This window comes from Pseudorca crassidens, chromosome 7 (assembly GCF_039906515.1).
Source record: "Pseudorca crassidens isolate mPseCra1 chromosome 7, mPseCra1.hap1, whole genome shotgun sequence".
NCBI lineage: Eukaryota > Metazoa > Chordata > Mammalia > Artiodactyla > Delphinidae > Pseudorca > Pseudorca crassidens.
In genome coordinates, this window is record NC_090302.1 from 10,008,401 (window position 1) to 10,025,264 (window position 16,864).

Sequence of the window (16,864 nt, forward strand, 5' to 3'; positions counted from 1 at the left end):
CACCCGATGTGCACACTCAGAAAGGGAAATAAATATAAGATTAAAATAACAGAGTCAGTAGAGTGAAGTGGTTAAGAGCGTGGAGTCAGGAAAACATGTGAGCTCTTAGGAGAGTGCCTGGCACCTAGGAATTGTTTGCCCTTGAAAGAGCAAAACCACAATGCAAGCTAAGGTCAGTTTTGAAGAGAAAGTTTGAAAAAAAACACCTATAGGGTTCTCAGGTGGGAGAAATTGCTCCAAATTAGTGTGGGCCAAACAACCAGGTAGATAAGACTGGAATGTACTAAACTGTAAATGTACTTGATCAGAAGGATCTTGGCTGTTTTAAGCAATGATCAATTATTCACTATTTGGACATCCTAAACTTTTATTCTTAAAACATTTGCAGGCACTACTTTGAATAGCCTACTTGTCAACTTTCAAAGAAAAACAGTTGTTTGTTTCTGATATTTTGAATACACCCAAGAAACAGTCCTCTACATTGTGATTGTATTCCATAAACTTTACTTCATAGCAATGATAGCTCTGCAGCAAATTCACTTCTAATATTTAATGAAATATTTTTAGCTGCAAAAACATTTTATGTTCACTATTATTTATTAATGCCCTGTTTTAAAATATTACACATAAAATTTATTCCAGTGCACATTAGTAAATAAATTATGCTTGTAATTTCTAATGCATTTTTAATTATAAATTTATCCATGTCTACCTTTATTTATGATAGCGGTGTCTCAGTGTTGAACATACTGTATATTAATGGAGACACTGTTAATTATGCATTCTTAGAAGTTGCATTCGACAAAGCACACGAGTCTGTTTTCTTACATCCTAAGTCCTGTTAACATCAATTAATTTAGGAGCTGGAACTCACAGGACTAGCTAACCTTTAAAGCAAGAAAAGGTACTATTAGAAGCTGGTTATAGAGCCTGGATGTAGGGAGGGACTACATTTATCCATAAATGTAGCCAGAGAGATACTAAAATACCAGCCAGATGTTTCATTTTCACCCCAAGCATGTAAAAAAGGATACCAGAAATAATATTCAGCACAAAAAGACAATAGAACAAAGCTCAGGGAATCTCTGCAAGACCCCAGAACTGATCTATACTTAAATAGTATCTGCAGAGTGTTATATTTAAGATTTTCTGGTTGGTTAATATTGTGCTTCCCTTCCACCCACCAAACTCACCTTATTATGAGCAATATGTTAGCTTTAAAAAATTCTTCACATTGAAATGTTATTTTAATTTGAAAAAAATACTATATTGCTCTGAAAGTGTCCATTTCTTGGAGGCTTCTTTCAAATAGTTTGAATGGATTTTTGACACTTAATTTACTGTTGTCTTGAAATTGCTTTGTACCATAGGAGCAAAAATGCCTGTTTTCCCTATGGGAGGAAAAATATATTTCAAAAAGAGAGGAAACTAAAATTAGGAAAATAGAAGGGAAACATAATCACACATATAAAATATTAAGAACACACATTTGCAGAGAAACTAGAAGGGGCCTCCCTTTTCCCACAGCTCTGGCAGGACTTGAAAGAAAGTTCCTCTCATCTTATTATGTTCACTCTCAGCTTGTTGTCATAGATTTGGAAAAGTGGATTTTTCCATATGTGAATTCTGCTTAACAATGTAAGATTTCCAGTTGTTTCATTTCATGTGCATGTTTTGAGTAACTTTTCATTTAACATGCATTTTACCAAGTGTTTATGGTGTTTTAAGCTTTAAGTATATTAAAAAAAAAAGAGCGAGAGAGAGAGAGAAAGAAATGTTCCTTTGCTCATGGCCTGTCAGAGAGACAGATGTGTATTGAAAGAATAACAGAAAATGTGATAAATGTTGAACACAGAGAATGAAGCTCTTCATGTGGCCTGTTAGGGAGAAGTGATCTCGGAAAACTTCCTAGAGGAGGAGAAGGAGTATGTGAATTTGGTTTTCAAGAATGAATAGAATATACCTGGGGGACTTCCCTGGTGGCACAGTGGTTAAGAATCCACCTGCCAATGCAGCGGACACAGGTTCGATCCCTGGTCTGGGAAGATCCCACATGCCGCAGAGCAACTAAGCCTGTGCGCCACAACTGATGAGCCTGCGCTCTAGAGCCCTCGAGCCAAAAACTACTGAGCCCGCGTGCCACAACTACTGAAGCCCGCCCGCCAAGAGCCCGTGCTCCGCAACAAGAGAAGCCACCGCAGTGAGAAGCCTGAGCACCGCAACAAAGAGTAGCCCCCGCTCGCTGCAACTAGAGAAAGCTCGTGTGCAGCAACGAAGACCCAATGCAGCCAAAATAAATAAATAATAAAATAAAAAGTCTACCACAGCAGCAGTGGTATTGGTAAAAAAGAAAAAAAAAAGAATATACTTAGGAATTCCCTGGCGTTCCAGTGGTTAGGATTCGGTTTTTTCACTGCCAGCGCCTGGATTTGATCCCTGGTTGGGGAATAAGATCCCACAGGCTGCATGGTGCAGCCAAAAAAAGAAAAAGAAAAAGAAAATATATACACTTAATGGTTAGAATGGTTAAAATGGCAATATATATTTAATAAAAACATTTTTCTAAAAGCGCATTGGGATTTATCCTTTAAGAATCCCACCACTCTGTTATGTAGAAACCCAAAATAGCCACTATAGAGGCCACAAGGAGAAAAACCAAGGTGCCCTGGCCAACACCTCTAGCCATCTGAGACCTTCCAGCCATTCTAACTGCCATCTGACTGAATGTGCACGAGGGAGCCAAGAAGACTGGCAGAACAGCCACCCACCAAGCCACAGAATCTTGACAAATAATAAATGGTTGTTGTTTTAAGCCACTTACAAGAAAGGAGAGAGGGAAAGAGAGAGTAGGAGTTTACTGAGTGGAGAGAGAAAGGGCAATTGAGGCTTGAGCAGGAATTACACCAGCAATTGCATTTGAGGAAAGCAAATGTATAAGAGGTCTTGATTCTTGCTGCCTGTCTCAGTGCAGCGGGCAATAGGAGCTGGTGTTTACAGAACACTCCCTGTGTGCCAGGCACTGTTCCAAGTGCTCTCCATGCATTATTACCTCAGTGGATGTTCACGATAACCTAGATGAGGAGACAGATACACAGAAGGCAAATCATTTGTTGAAGACCACACAGCTAGTAGGTGTCTTTTTTTTAAAATTTTATTTGTGGCTGCGTTGGGTCTTCTTTGCTGCATGCTGGCTTTCTCTAGTTCCAGCGAGCAGGGGCTACTCTTCGTTGCAGTGTGCAGGCTTCTCATTGCGGTGGCTTCTCTTGTTGCAGAGCACAGGCTCTAGGTGCGTGGGCTTCAGTAGTTGTGGCACGTGGGCTCAGTAGTTGTGGCGCACGGGCTTAGTGGCTCTGCAGAATGTGGGATCTTCCCGGACTAGGGATTGAACCTGTGTCCCCTGCATTGGCAGGTGGATTCTTAACCACTGTGCCACCAGGGAAGTTCCTAGTAGGTGTCTTTGAACTTCTGTCCATTGCTCCCATTCTAGTCCTGGGGACCAGAAGAAAAGGAACCCCTGTCTCTTATCATGACCTCCTTTCCAAGTTGGAGCTGAAGTATGGAAAACCTGATTGTCACAAGTATGCTGAAGTACTGGTCCCTGTGCCCTCATGTCTACCAAAGTCCCCAACCAGTCCCTGGCCCAGCACATTCAGTATGTTGTAAAAATATAATTTTTCTGAGTGTGTCAGTTGTCAGGGTCCTAGTCCTATGCACCCCTAGGTCAAGAGATAGGTCAATGTAAGCTCTACTTTTTAAAGCCACTTCCACTCTCTGATACAATTCCTACTCCTTGGAGGCTAAGCCATGCAGTTGGCCTGTCATCACTTCTCCTCATCTAACTACCTTCCTCAGTTGTAGAATGGCTTGGGAAGCACCCCTGGTTTCCTTTCCACCTCATGTCCATCCCTCATCCTGAGAGCTTTTGAGGCCACATGGCATCTCAGTTCCTTCACTGTCTCATCTTCAAAAACTTTTTCCTCCTTTGCACTTCAGCCAGGACCCCACTCTCGGATGGCTCTTCATCTGATGTTGTTCAAGGCGCCCATCTCTTAGGATACCCTCCATCTTTCTGCCTGGTACCATCAGTGACTTCCATTACACCTGTTTGGGGACCTTCAGGCCAGTGTCATGAGCATTTCCAGAATTCTCTTACTTAACATCTTGAGCATCCATCCTGTGCCTTTTGTTTTAAGCACTCTTAAAAGCTGAGATCTTAAACTCCTTGACCCCATCACACCTGTCTGGCAAACTGTCTTCCTGGGATTAACCCAATTGCTCATTTTTTTGTGTGCCTGTATCTTAATTGTTCAAACTAACTATAGAAAAATCAAACAACCATCATATTAGTATCACCATAAATTCAGAGTCTCCATTCTCAATGGGGCCCTCAGTGTTCCTGAAACCTTATCATATTTCCCTGCACTCCAACTTACTGCAGTGACTATTTCAAATTCATAGTCAGACTTTACTGTAAGCTTCTTTAGGGTGGAGTCCCTATCTGGCTTTTTCACCACTAAATCTCCAGTGCCTAGGATAGGCTTAATACATAGGTACTCAATAAGTATCTGTTTACTGACTGACGTGTAGTAATAGTGGTAGGCATTTTATGCAAATATTAGTAAATGTTAGCTACATGCCGGGCTCTATTCTTTGTGAGCTATATGTATTAGCTCATTTAATCCCCACAAACCCCCCAGTGAGGTTAATTAGAACTTTTGTCATGCCCATTTTACAGATAAGGAAATTTAGAGAGGCAACTTAGAGAGATGAAGTGATAAAAACTGTAAGTGGTAGAGTGGGTATTTACTCCTTAGAACCTGTAGAGAGAAAGCTTAGTGGGTCCAGTTGAGTTTTTTACAATCAGGCAACTGTGCTTCAGACTGGAGGTCAAGAGACAAGTGAAAATGAAGATTCATATTTAGGAGGGGACAGATAAACTGGTGACCTCAGAAAACAGAATATCCAACCTTGTTCACACCCTTGCTTTGGCAGAGCACCTCCAACAAGCCCCTGATGAAACTGGGGTGGTGTGTGTGCAGAAAGCACATTTGAGTGGTAAGGTGCATTTCTTTTTCTCCATGTGAGCTAAGACGTCAATCATATATTTGAATACAAGGGGGTGGATCCATGGTGTATTTGTAGGTGACTTTAATATTGGGTAACATCCCCCCTTGGCTGAAATTCAGCCTTGATTTTTTTTTTCTTTCTTTTGCTAAGGTGCATTTTTAAGAGAGACGTTCCAGACTACCTCTCAGGTAGGAGGGATATCATTGCACTGCTCGAGTCCTTCTTTCCCCTTCACACTAGTTTCTCCCACTGATTCCCTGAGAGAGGGAGAGAGATCACCAACAATGAGCTCCTGTTTGCGTCGGGTCCACATATCTCATGGAAAGCTCCCTGCAGTTCTGGGAAGATAATTATCTCCATTTTACAGATAAGAATGACTAACATTTACTAAGTTTATTAAGTGTCTGGCAGTGTGCTGAGTGTTTTTAGAGCATCATCCCATTCGATTCTCACAGCAATACTTAAAATTGGAACCACTGTATGGATGGGTCAGAGAAGGGAGGTGTCTTGTCCTAGGATACACAGCAGGTTAGAGTTGGCATTTAAACCCAGGTCTTCCTCATCACTCATTTCTGGAGGAACCAAAGGCTTTTTTCCGTGGAAGCAGGGAGAGAGAGGAAGAAATTCGAAGGAGAAGGCTGACGCTGATTTCTACCCAACCCAAACGCGGAGGTCAACGTACATTGCCAGACTCCCAGCTCACCTCCCACCCAGGCCTTGGCCGGAGGCGGGGAAGTGGTGCGCACGCGCACGGCCTCCCGTTCGGCCCCGCCCCCCGTGAGGGCTTCCCTCCTTGCTCTTGGCTCTGGGGCTTGCGCGCTACGTCCCCAGCCAACGGCTTCTTCCCGGTCAGGGACTTCCGGTGTGCGGAGTGCGGTTCCGGGTCGTGGCGGGGCTCGGGGCCAACAGGGCTGCTGCTCAGCTGGCGAGCGGCGGTGAGCGGCAGGGGCATGAAGGCGAGCCCGGAAAGCGGCTGCTGAGCCGGCCGGGAGGAGCGCCAGTCCCCGAGGATTCCGAGAGTGCGGAGCTCGGGCAGGGGCCGGGAGGCGCGGGGGAGCCGAGCCATCCCCTCAGGAACGTGTCCCAGGGCCGACCCGGCCCGTAGTGTGGCAGCAGCTTCAGGTAAAGGTTGCCCCAGCCTCTAGCTCCTTCGCTCGCTACCTCCGGCAGCCCACCCGAGGAGCCTGGCGGCCTTCCTCACTCCCCCGCGCTCGGCGCTGCCCAGCGGGCAGCCTGTCTGGCCCTTGCTCTGGTCTCCCTTGAGCATCCGTTTTCTGGCCCTTTCGTGGAGGCAGCTATGAGCCTGACAGCTGGGTGTGTGATTTGGGGGAGTAGAAACTAGTGGACTTGGTAGAATTGGGGTTTGGGGAGGGTACTGTTGACTCTGGCAGTTTCTGGCTGTACCCTCGGCAACATCTAGGTGTCTTAATCTTCATAACGAGAAAATCAAGTTTTTAAAGCATTGTCTGTGCAGTCCCTGTTTCCCAGCTCCCCTTAGCTCCATTGCCCCAAAGGGGTAAACAGCCTCGCAGAACTGTTTTTTTCTAGCCAGAGTGCTGCTGGAACTTTGTTTCAGCCTTTTGTTTATGGGAGTGGCATAGAGTCTTCCAAATCTGTTTAAGGCTGGGGAAAAAAAAAATCATTTTAGTTTAAGCAAGAGCATTACTTTAACCGGAGACCCGAAAGTTGACTCAGAGATTGGCTCAATTTTCATTCTGAATGAAGTGATTTTTGAAGCCTCTCCCAATACCTGGCACTGTGCAAAAGCATCATGTTATAAACCAAAACCAGCAAAGTTCAAAACTTCCCCATGCGTGAACAGTCAAATGGAGACAGGTGTTTACAAACATCGGTTAAAGCGAAGTCAACGTTCTCATTCTATCAATATTTTGACAAGCAGAAGGGGTGGATTCCTAATTTAAAACAGCAGAAAAGAAGGCACCATGTTTTATTCTTCATATTCTGTGAGCTCGCACAAGATGCTCAGTAAACGCTGAAAGAGTTGTTGATGAAGTATTGATATTTGTTTTATCTTTTTCAGTTTACACATTTGCAAGGTTGCTGGGGCCTGTGAGGCATGCAGGCGGCCCCTTTCCCATTCAGCTTTGTGTTCATACCTTCCTTCATCTCCTGTGATGCCTGAGTGTACTCACATTCCTCTACACCTCCTGGCTCCTGGCTAACTTTCCAGCTACGCTTCGAAAGGCCCCCTACCCAGATCCTTTACTCTGGTTAAGTAGGACCTAGATGCCTTTGTTGTTTCCTTTGTTTGTTGTTTTTTTGTAGGACTTTCTCTCTGCCTAGATTTCTCCTTTTCTGTTCCCACCTATTGAGATGTTACCACGGCCCAGCTGAAATTGGCCTTCCCTCAACCAGTTCAGGGCAATCTCAGCTGGAAATGATTTCTTTTCTAGAATCCTATAAACACTCATTATTATATCTACAATTATTTCACTTAGCAAACATCTACTGAGTATGGATATATACCAGGTACCATGCTAGACAATGTAGAGATAAATAAGACTCAGTTCTTGTCTGCTCAATTTAGTGAGTGAGATAAGGAAATAATTCGAACACATAATGGTATGTACACTGTGGGAGAGTTCTTTCTGTGATCCAGTGGTAGCACAGAAGAGGGGGCATTATTCACTTTTGAGGAGTGTACTATGTCCAGGTAATGTTTCATAATGTGGGGTTAACTAAGCTTTGTTATTTACTATACTGGAGATTATATTAGGTTTCTCTTGTTTAATCATTTTAACCTCAATTCACAGATTAGGAAGGCTCAGGATAAATTACACATCTGGTATGAGACAGCCAGGATTCAAACCCAGGTCTGTCTTATGCCTACATCTGTGCCTTTTCCATTATGTGTTTTTCTTTTCTCACACCATAGCTCTCTGTATGCAAATACATATTGAAACAGGTATACAAGAGAAAAAATATCAATGTCAATATGAATGTCAGATAGTCCTTTAAATGTAGAGAAGACCTTAATCTTCCAAGGCAAGAAGGTAGTAGGTGGGTCAGCTCAACGTTGAATGAGTGGACCAGACGTTCTGTAGAGAACAACCATGGATGCTGGCTTCAATTCTTGGTCCTTCCTCTTACTAGATATGTGACCTTTGGCAAGTTTCTTAATTCTAAGTATCATTTCCTTCAAGTATAGTTTGAGATGGGGGATGATAGAGACTTCATGAAGTGTTGTGAGCTAATGTGGGTAAAGGGCCTGATTTGTGGCAAGGTTCCCCTGAAAATAGCTGTGAGATGCAAAGATGCAATGCCTGCGGCATGGTTTTAGAGTAGTGAGTAGACCAGCCTGAATAAATCAAACCATTGCTTCTTTCAGTGGGAATACTGGGAAGTAAAGTTGGAGGGTCAGGAGGGGGTCAGAGTCAGGGCGTGTGTGTTGGGCAAGAGAGGTCACTTCCCGTTTCTGCTCATAACCTTTCCTGTTAATAAATACCTTGAAGATCTATGATTCATTCAGCTGTGCCAGGGAAAATGTTAGACCCAGGGATAAAAAGGAGTATAACCAGGTCCCCACCCTGAGGTTGTCGACACTCCCATGGGGCAGACATGTTTGTGCAGGTGAACCATAGTAAAGCATAGTAGGTACTAAGATAGCAGTCCCCACAGGGTGCTGTGGAGCACAAAGGAGGAAACACTGATAACGGTAGCTAATGAGCACTTACTGTGTGCCAGCATTGTGTTAAATGCATTCTCATTCATTCCTCTACAGGATGGTGTTATTACCATTCTGATTTTACAGATGAGGAAACTAGAGCACAGAGGTTAAATGAATTCCTTTAGTTTATGCAGTTGTTGGAGCTGAGAGTAGAGGGGATTATCTGCCAGACTTTGGTAACTCCACTCTTTGGTACTACGCCATGTTGTATCTTTGTGGCTTCGGAGAGGAGCTAGCCCTTGAGCCCTAGCTTCAACGTGCCCATCACCATGCTGGGCAGTAGGAATAATGAGGAATGAACATGGCTTCTGCGCTCAGGGAACTCATCACCTCATCTGTCTCGTTAAATATATATACTTAAGTGGGGTGTTTGTTTTGCTTATTGACTCATAACTGAAGACTTTAGAAACTATTGCAGTTCAGTAGATTATATGTGCTTCAGCTGAATTTGCTGTAAATCTGTTATTTTGATGTGTAGGCCTTATTGTTAAGGACGCAGCAATAGATGTCAAATTATTATGACAAAGAATTCTGTCACATTACATTGTTTCTCTTATGGGAGGTACCCTGACCTTGTGTTTTCTGTGAGTTTGAAGTTTTTCACTCAAAAGTTAGCACATTTTAGCTTGTGTTAAAGTAATTGAGTGCTTACAGTCATCGTTAAATGTTTCTGTATACCTTATTTCCTTCAGTCTTTATGATTCTGTGAGCTAGGGTATTACCAATTTAACACGAGTAGCCTAAGCCTTAGTGGTTCAGTGTGTTACCCAAGAGTCATACAGCTAGTGAGTTGATAATGCAAAAAAAAAAAAAAAAGTTGGCCAAAAGAGTAAACAAATATTTATTAATTTAGTTCTCTTTTGAACTCTACCTCAGGAGTCTCCAACTCAAATGCCCATGATGTAATATAGAGTAGGACAGATCTTGTGAACTGGAGGGCCCATGACCAGTCAGTCTGAAGGCAGCAGTCACTACTCAGCTCCAGTTGCTTGTCGCCATGTGAGGAAGAGGACCCAGTATCTCTAGATCTTCCGATTGTTTTCAAGAGATGCCGGAAATCTGGATTTTAATGTATTTAGTTTAAAAAACTGCCCTTAAAAAAATTATCATGTAGACCAAAACACATTTGTGGGCTGTGTACAGTCTTAGGCTGCCTGATTGTGAACTCTGACCTACCTGCTCACTGAAATTTTGATACCCACTGTTCAAAGCAGGAGGTACAATGCCTGTTGTGATTATTGATCAGAAATCTACTGGTAAATTGCTAGAGTGAGGGGGTGTTGTATTTCACTCATACTGATATCTTTGGGGAAGTGGCAGGGTAAATGCTTTTACTGTATGATCAGACTGAATTTCTGGAGGGATGGGGTTTGGATGAGGTGATGATGACCTTGTAATACTTTTGTGCCCTTAGCACTTTAAATGCTGCCAGATCTCTTGTTTCCTTTGGTACTCTCTACAGTACATGAAGTGAACAAGGGGGGTTATCATAACCTCTTGAGATGAAGAAATTGGTGCCCAGTGAATTACAGTTTAGTAGAAAGTGCACTAGACTGAGAGGGACTTGAATTCTGAATGCAGGTATGCCACTAACAGCCTTCTGGTTTTGGTCAAGTCACTTACAAGTATCTTTGTATCTTTTTTGCCATCTGGATGATAATGAGGGAGCACGATTGAAGTCTTGGTGAGGTCTTTTCAGGATGCCAAGCTTTCTGATTCTAATTGACATGCTTAAAGCTGCACAACTGATTACTGGCAGACTCCAGTGGAGAACAGTTCAGATCTAAAATGCTGCTTCTCTCTTTTTCTTTTCTTTCTTTTTTTTTTGCGGTACGTGGGCCTCTCACTGTTGTGGCCTCTCCCGTTGCGGAGCACAGGCTCCGGACGTGCAGGCTCAGCAGCCACGGCTCACGGGCCCAGCCGCTCCGCGGCATGTGGGATCTTCCCGGACCCGGGCACGACCCCTGCATCGGCAGGCGAACTCTCAACCACTGCGCCACCAGGGGAGCCCTAGGGTTTTTTTGTTTTTTTTTTTTAATCAAGAATCTTTGTTAAAGAAATAATCAGAAATGTAGAAAAATATTCATGTTCAAAGGTGTTCACTGTGGAAGTATTTATAATAGCAAAAATTAGAAACAACTTTAGTAGTCAACAAAGAGGTAAGAGAAATGGAAAAGCCATAGAATGCAAATGTTGTACAAGCATTTTAGATGTTTTAGAAGAATTTTAGTGACTTAATATGCTCATCATATAATATGAAGTGAAAGAAGGATATAAAACTAAAGTATGGTCTCAATTAATGTCAAACACACAAAGAAAAAAACAGGTGGTTAGATTATAGGTCTTTATGCTCTTTTCTGTTTTCCAAAATACTCTCTGATAAACATAAATTACTTTTCAATAAAAAATCCTTTAAATTAACTTGTAATTGAGAAATATGGGTAGAGCTAGTGCACATCATTTTGACCAAAAAGTTTTCCCTAATACAGGTGATCTGAAGTTATATTGGGTTGGCCAAAAAGTTCATTTGGTTTTTCTGTATGATGGCTGTAGTAGCACTTAGTTGTCTTTAACTTCATTCGAAACAATTTTGTTAGATTGTATTGTGACAGCTATCATATCAGCGTGCATTTAAGAAAAAACTTAAAATTGGTGAATTTTTGTGTAGCCATTTTAATATTGAAGATGGAAGATAAAAAGCAACATTTTCGGCATATTATGCTTTATTATTTCAAGAAAGGTGAAAATGCAACTGAAACGCAAAAAAAGATTTGTGCAGTGTATGAAGAAGATGCTGTGACTGATCGAATGTGTCAAAAGTGGTTTGTGAAGTTTCATTCTGGAGATTTCTCGCTGGACGATGCACCACCGTCAGGTAGACCATTTGAAGTTGATAACGATCAAATTGAGACATTCATTGAGAACAATCAACGTTATACCACACGGGAGATAGCCGACATACTCAAAATATCCACATCAAGCGTTGAAAATCATTTGCACCAGCTTGGTTATGTGAATCACTTTGATGTTTGGGTTCCACATAAGTTAAGTGAAAAAAACCTCTTGACCATATTTCTGCATGTGATTCTCTACTGAAATGTAATGAAAACATTCCGTTTTTAAAACAAATTGTGACGGGCGATGAAAAGTGGATACTGTACAATAGTGTGGAACGGAAGAGATCATGGGGCAAGCGAGATGAACCCCCACCAACCACACCAAAAGCCGGTCTTCATCCAAAGAAGGTGATGTTGTGTATATGGTGGCATTGAAAGCGAGTCCTCTCTTATGAGCTCCTTCTGGAAAACCAGACGATTAACTCCAACAAGTACTTCTCCAGATTAGACCAACTGAAAGCAGCACTCGCCAGAAAGCATACAGAATTAGTCAACAGAAAACGCATAATCTTCCATCAGGATAACGCAAGACCGCATGTTTCTTTGATGACCAGGCAAAAACTGTTACAGCTTGGCTGGGAAGTTCTGATTCATCTGCCGCATTCACCAGACATTGCGCCTTTGGATTTCCATTTACTTTGGTCTTTACAAAATCCTCTTAATGGAAAAAATTTCAGTTCCCTGAAGACCGTAAAAGGCACCTGGAACAGTTCTTTGCTCAAAAAGATAAAAAGTTTTGGGAAGATGGAATTATGCAGTTGCCTGAAAAATGGCAGAAGGTAGTGAAACAAAACAGTGAATACGTTATTCAATAAAATTCTTGGTGAAGATGAAAAATACCTTTTATTTTTACTTAAAAACCGAAAGTACTTTTTGGCTAACCCAATAGTATTGTATTTTCAAGTCAGTTTTAACCTCAGTTGTTTTACACTTAGGATATGGTTTCCTGTATCTTGACGTACATGATGTTGAGGTTCTCCTCTCCTCCTCAAAAATATCTTGAAAGAAGTGTCATATTTGTGTAGGTGGTACCAGTGTCCCAGTGCTACCATCACCTCTTTAGTGGCCAGTGGGTCAGTGAGTAGCCCTGTGACAGCTCTGTCTTTCAGGAAGAGTACATGCCTATTATTTGTAAGGCTGGTCATTGGTATATAGAGCTTTTTTTGTGAGTTGAATATTTGTATCTTGGTAAGTGCTTTTTTGGTATGGAAAAGTGTAAGTGTGAATTTCTATCTCACTTTTGAAAAATTTTGTAAGAAAAAAATTAAAGATCAAAGTTTGAATTTTACTTTTTGTGATAGCAGTATTCAGGATGTATGAATATTAAAATGTCATGAAGAATTGTGTCTTTTACTCTTTTCTAATTATATACTTCCTAAATGAAATTGCAGTAGTTTCAGCTTGTACCATTAAGCATGATGTCTAGGTTTTTTTTTAAATGTGCATGGTAATTCTCGTATATACAAAAGCATGCAAAAATTTAACAAAGTATTTGAGCATATTTAAATTAGGAAAATACCAGGCAAGATGTTTCATTTTGTAAACTGCTTCTGTCCAAAGCATTCTGTATATTATCAGAATGAAAAATGACAGCACTTTGTCATCTGTTCAAATTGATATTGCACTCTTTGCAATGACAGCTGAAAAGGCCCACAGGTGCCATATAAAGAGGTGACCATGTTGTCATATTTCATTTCGGCATCCCTCTGCAAAGCCATAATTACCTAATTAGGTTGTTAATTAGGAGATTAGCATTTCACTGTATTGATAGAATGCTCTTTACTGGCGTGGGGCTAGATACAGATTTGTCTGCCCTAATTTATAATCTCTGCCTTTTTTGTGCTTATTTATTTGCTTAAGATACTGATGTGGGGCAATTCAGTTTACCTGAGAAACAGTTTGTTTACAAGCTAATGAAGCTTTGATCGCAGGATTAAAGTTGCTGAGTTAAAATATGAACAGAATAAAAAAGGTGGTCACATCCCCAAAATGATAATAAAAATTCTGAGTTGGTATAACTAGCGTTCTCATTAGCATAGGGAACAAGCACATGATAAGAATTGAAATTGTTGGTATTAAGAAAAAATCCAAAATACAAAAATGAAGTCTGAAATGTGATAGAGATTTATATATATCTAAACTAGGCGAAGGAAACTAGTTACCTTTAATAATAAATCTCTGTCACTTGTACTTGAGACATAAAATGTGTTAAATATTTTTAATGTATTTCAGAAGCTGAAGCTTGGTTAATGATTTCAGAACAAATATATTCAGTCTTCAGTTTAGACTTCCTTAGATAGTCATCATGCATCAGGGTTTATTTCATTTGTACCTTCTGATCATTAGTTGGTGCTTGGAACATTCTCTTCCCACAGTCTTTGCAGTCCTGAGTGCTTATGGAATTTGAAGTATTTCACAGTAACCTTCACTTGGTGAGCTATTTGGAGTTAAGTGGTGTTTCTATCAAGTATGTGGACATTCTTTTTTGGGGGGGGAGAAGTGGGCTGGCAAAAAAAAATTTCTGCTTATTTTTACTCCAGTGCAAGATTTGACAATAATGTTTGTAATTTGCATTATATATACCTTTACCACTCTTTCCAGTTAAGGAGATTTAAGTCCTAAAACTGAACAATGTTAGGAGTACCATTCCCCCTGGGGTAGTAGTTTACCTCCTTTTGATTATATTTAGTATTAGCGGTTAAAGTTGTAGAAAGTACATGTGTGCTTAAGCCCTTTTCCCCATGGTTGTTATGAAAAATTGGATTTGGCTGTATCTGTAATTTTCTTCAAAATTAAAAAAATATTTTATATGAAGAAATATTACATGCAAAATGTTCTATTTAGTCAGTTAAGTTTTTTGCTTAACTGCAGTCATTCACTTATTCAGTCAGCATTAGCTGAATGTATATTGGGCATTAGTCATATGTCTGGGAATCGAGCAATGAAAACTACAGGCACGGACCCAGTGCTCGTGGGATTTGCAGTCTAGTAACGAAAGTGCAGCGTAGTTTGAGGAGTAAAGCCTAGTGTGAGAAGTGTTAGAGTAATGAGAGTCAAGGTGAGTATGGAGGAGTACCTACCCTAGACTTGATAAGGTCAAACCTTCCAGGCAGGTGCTGTCTAAATTGGGATCTGAAGGGTGAAGGAGAAAGTGATGTTTAAGCCAGGGGGAAGGAGAGAATGGTTTTAAAGGCTGGAAGAACACTAAAAGTTGAGAATGGCTAGAGTAGAAAGAACAAAGGGGATAAATGGAAGATGGGGCTGCAGAGGGAGCAAGTTCAGTTATATTAAAGAGTTTGGGACGTTATTGAAGGGTCTTAAGACAAGTTAGGAAGCAATTGCTATAGCCTAGGTGAGAGAAGATGGGATTGGATAATGGAGAGAAAGAGAATGAATGAAATCTAGAGAGAGAAGAGATGCATAGTATTGGTAATTAAATGGCAGTAGGCTTCACAGAAAGGAGTCAAGGATTCAAATTTGGACATTCTATTTGTTTCCTAATTTTAAGTATGAGAATATGTGTTTAAGTACCTCATAGAGAAGAGGTCCATGAGTCTTATTTTCCAATATGACCCCCAAATATACAGTACTAGCAACTAGTTTTCCTTTTGGTGAATTGGGGAGAATACTAATATTTGAGTGTCACTGTTGGGCCCTACCTTGTGAGAGCAGCTTTGTGAGGTATGAGATAATGTCTTACTGAGGTCCAGAGGAATTGTGACTTTGCCAGTTTTCTCAGCTACTCGGTGGTAGAATTGGGAGCACACACAAGCTTTCCAAAGCCTTTATGTTATCTGTCATGCCATGTTGTCTTCCTTGTTGTGTCCCCCTCCCTTTGTTTATTCCAAAGTGAAGAGGAGAATTACTCCCCAAGGACCAGTAGCTCAGTAGGTTGCTGATAGAGGCATTGTGTAAACTCTGTGACTTCCCAGGCCCAGCTCTGGGGTGGATTAAAGCAGTGTCTGGTGCTTTGGTAAGAGAAGCTGCTCAGTGTAGGAGTGCTTGCTTCAACAAAGTCACAAGTTCTGTTGTGTTTTCTGGCACTAGGCTTTAATCTCCCCCAATTAGAAATGTAGATCGGCTACCTCCACACAAGGTCACTAATGTATAGAAAGTTCTCCTCCTTTCCCCAGGGGAAGTCTTGAAATCTCTGATTCTTGGGTGAGGAATTTGACATCTCTTCGATGTAATCAACTTGTATTACAAATTGTTTAAAAAAATTTTATGGTTACTGTCACCAGTACTGTTCAATTAAGTGATTTGTTGGTATCCTTGTGTCGGAATCACCTGAACTAGAAGAAATTCTAGGGTGCAGCATGGATTCTAGCCTCTCTGTGTTTCTGCCCCACTCCCTTTTAAAATTGAGATATAACTCATGTATCATAACATTTACCCTTTTAAAAGTGTACACTTTAATGGTTTATCACCCCCAAGGAAACCCCATACCCATTAGCACTCACTCCTCATTTCTCCCTCCACTAGCCACTGGCAATCATTAATCTACTTCCTGTATCTATGGATTTGCCTATTCTGAACCTTTTATATCAATGGAATCACACAATATGTGGCTTTTTGTGTCTGGCTTCTCAGCATAATGTTGTCAAGGTTCATCCATGTTGTAGCATATATCAGTACTTCATTTCTTTTTTTCTAAATAAATTTATTTATATATTTATTTTTGGCTGCGTTGGGTCTTTGCTGCTGCACGCAGGCTTTCTCTAGTTGCTGTGAGTGGGGGCTACTCTTCGTTGTGGTACGCAGGCTTCTCATTGCGGTGGCTTCTCTTGCTGCGGAGCATGGGCTCTAGGCGCGCGGGCTTCAGTAGTTGTGGCACGAGGGCTCAGTAGTTGTGGATCGCGGGCTCTAGAGCACAGGCTCAGTAGTTGTGGCGTACGGGCTTAGTTGCTCTGCGGCATGTGGGATCTTCCCGGACCAGGGCTCGAACCCATGTCCCCTGCATTGGCAGGCGGATTCTTAACCACTGTGCCACCAGGGAAGTCCAGTACTTTATTTCTTTTTATTGCTGAATAATATCCCATTGTATGGAAGTACCACATTTTGCCTATCTGTTCATCAGTTGATGGAGGTTTGGGTTGTTCCCACTCTGGCTATTATGAATAATACTCCTGCGGACATTCTTGTACAAGTTTTTGTGTGAGCATATGTTTTCAATTCTATTGGGTGTATTACCTTGGAGTGGATTACTGGGTAA

General features: G+C 41.4%; 1 protein-coding gene across 2 annotated transcripts in view; it reads left to right on the plus strand.

Moving 5' to 3' along the window:
• The first annotated feature begins 5,934 nt into the window (after positions 1–5,934).
• MAPKAP1 (MAPK associated protein 1) overlaps positions 5,935–16,864 on the plus strand; it is a 236,967-nt gene continuing 226,037 nt past the window's right edge. For both annotated transcript variants that reach the window (XM_067743307.1, XM_067743308.1), the window contains exon 1: positions 5,935–6,189. The gene's annotated coding sequence lies outside the window, so the exon portion shown is untranslated. The remainder of the gene's footprint in view (positions 6,190–16,864) is intronic.